The following is a 2,594-nucleotide window of genomic DNA, read 5'->3' as shown; positions in this document are numbered from 1 at the left end:
CAACTAAGCCAACAAACCTTTAGAGAAAGAAGCTTTCATAACTTCCAGTTGCCTTGATAGGTAAAAATCATTCTAATGACAGTGTTAGAGGACCTGGCTGGAGGAAGAAAAGACTAAATGGCATCTTCATCTTCAAGGTGACAAATTTCCTGTCTCTTCCTTTGCAAGCTGAGCACACCATCTTCAACTTCTAATCTCTTTATTTTCTTATTATTTACTTTCTTATATCTTCACCATATTTGGAGGCATTTTTCTTGTTGGTTCTTGTCTGTTTCTCCCCCTCCCCGCACTGTGAATTAGGATGTAGGTCTACCAAGGGTGGGGAGCCCGAGTGGTGCACTGGTTAAGAGCTCAGGGTGCTAACAGCTGTTTGAATCTACCTGCCATTCCTTTAAAACCCTATGGAGCAGTATAGGGTCACTATGAGTGGGAATTGACTCGGTGGCAATGGATTTCTACATGGATGGGATTTTTGTGGGTTCTTCACTCTTGAAATTCTTGCTCCCAGAACAGTCCCTGACACAATATATGTACTCAAGAAATATTTGTTGGCTGAATAAATGAATGCATGTCTTGAAAACTTCTTGCACCCACATCTGCAGGTTGGGCACCATCAAAGACGAAGTTGGGAGAGAAAGTTCTGTTTTCTTCATGAGTTGGTGAGGAGGATAAAGGATAAAACGCGGCTTGCAGTTTATTGGGGAAACCGAAACCACTTTATTCTTCCATTTTATTCAAACCCCTGACAGCCTCAAAAGACTACAAAATTCAGCGATTCTCAGCGAATAATGGGACCAGTTTCCAAATCGTTATTTGACAGGATTTGTTTGGTGCTTTTACGGTGTTGGGAGTCCCCGTGGCACAGTGGTTTAGAGTTCGGCTGCTAAAGGAAAGGTCGACATTTTGAATCCACCAGTGGCTCCTTGGAAACCGTATATGCCAGTTCTACTCTGTCTCTGAGTGGGAGTCACCTCCATGGAAATGTTCTTTTGTGTGTGTGGTGCATTTTTCTGTGGACTGTGAAAAGAAGAATACATGCCCTTCCAGAGTCTTGAACTCAGGACCTTCACGTTATGAGATGGAGATGCTGCTGGCTTCACCAAGATTGCACCTCTTTGAGGAAGGCTCACTGAGGAACTGAGATATACAATCTTAGTCTCCAAGACACTGTTTGGCCAATTTCCAGTTTTCTAAAATCATAATCATTGCTGTATAAAGTCATTCCATCTAAGCCAATGACACCCAGGAAAATTCCACCACCAGGGGGTGTGAAGTCCACACCAGGTGATAGGACCCTGTGGGCTGCATGACCTGGGACAATTGTGTCTGCCTTTTTACTCTGATGTTCCAATGATCTGGATCTTACACCCTCAGAGAGCTCAATCCCCCTTTCACCTTCCACAGTCTCTTTTGTTGACATGAAACATAAGAGGAGCTCTGTTAGCATTAGCTGACTGACTGACTGACTGACTGACTGACTGACTGACTGACTGACTGACTGACTGACTGAAAGAATAAATAGTTCCCAACTTTATCTCCAGTCCATACTTCCTCCTTTACTCTATACCTCCACTTGCATTTATGTGACTAGCTACATTTCCTTTTCAACACCCCCAACTCAACTTATAATGCTGTCTTCCATGTTTTTTTTTCAAGATTATGCGTCAGTGATTCTGCTAAGAGATTTATAATGATTGTATTCAGTCCAGTTGAATTTTGGAAACACAACTATGCATCAAAATCTACACTTACCAATTAAAGGGAGGTTGGAGAGTATCCAGTATGGACTTGGGCCGTGGTCTATCTCTTAGTTCAGTCTCAAAGTTCATGGAGTGTTGCTTAGGATGGGAGACACACATTTTAGCTCTGAGGTGCATCCTGGAGTTCAGACAACTTTATAGGTTCAGACAACTCTATGGGTTAGAGTTCTTGAACTCCTATCCTCTAGAGTCTCAGAAGTACTTTCTTGTTGCTTGGGGTTCCCCTTTTCAGTCCTCTAGCCAAGAAGCTGGGACTTTATTTCCTGGGCTCTGCCCTGCACTCCTCAGGTCTGTGACTGCATTTAGGGCCAAGAGGGAGGAAGAAAAGAGAGAAAAATAGGAACTGGACATGCAACACCCTCTTGAAATCACAGCTCCTCTGAAAAAACAAAGTATAAAACTCTACATCTACGTATTGTAAGTGCCCATAAGTAATAAAACTGAAGAAGCATGTACTTAGACACCTAATTTCAAAGAGTTCAGTATTTTCTCGTTTTTCAAAGGTCAAAGTCTGAGATGCAAAATTTGGAGAATGTGGGCGTCGATCCCACTACCTCTCGCATGCTAAGCGAGCGCTCTACCACCTGAGCTAATTCCCCACGCGGTACAACCGCTTTATCTTACCTTATTCAGGAATCAAGCTGCCGGTCCACACTCCGGTACGCACTATCTCCAGCACTTTAGAGTACCAGGCTTTTCCAGGTCATTATAGCGGAACCTTACGGATCCTTGGTGGTACAGTGCTTAAGCGGTCGGCTGATAAACCGAAAGTTTTGAACACACCAGCGGCTCCGCAAGAGAATGATGCAGGCAGCCTGCTTCTGCGAAGAATTA

At 43.6% G+C, this 2,594-nt stretch overlaps 1 non-coding gene across 1 annotated transcript; it reads right to left on the bottom strand.

Annotated features, from left to right (window-relative positions):
* Positions 1-2,286: 2,286 nt before the first annotated feature.
* On the bottom strand, positions 2,287-2,359 carry TRNAA-AGC (transfer RNA alanine (anticodon AGC)). The gene has a single exon. It is a non-coding gene; the product is annotated as a tRNA-Ala (tRNA).
* Between the last annotated feature and the right edge of the window lie 235 nt (positions 2,360-2,594).

Source organism: Loxodonta africana, chromosome 1 (assembly GCF_030014295.1).
Source record: "Loxodonta africana isolate mLoxAfr1 chromosome 1, mLoxAfr1.hap2, whole genome shotgun sequence".
NCBI classification, from domain to species: domain Eukaryota; kingdom Metazoa; phylum Chordata; class Mammalia; order Proboscidea; family Elephantidae; genus Loxodonta; species Loxodonta africana.
Note: the sequence above shows the minus strand (reverse complement) of the source record. Positions and strands in the feature narration are given on the sequence as shown.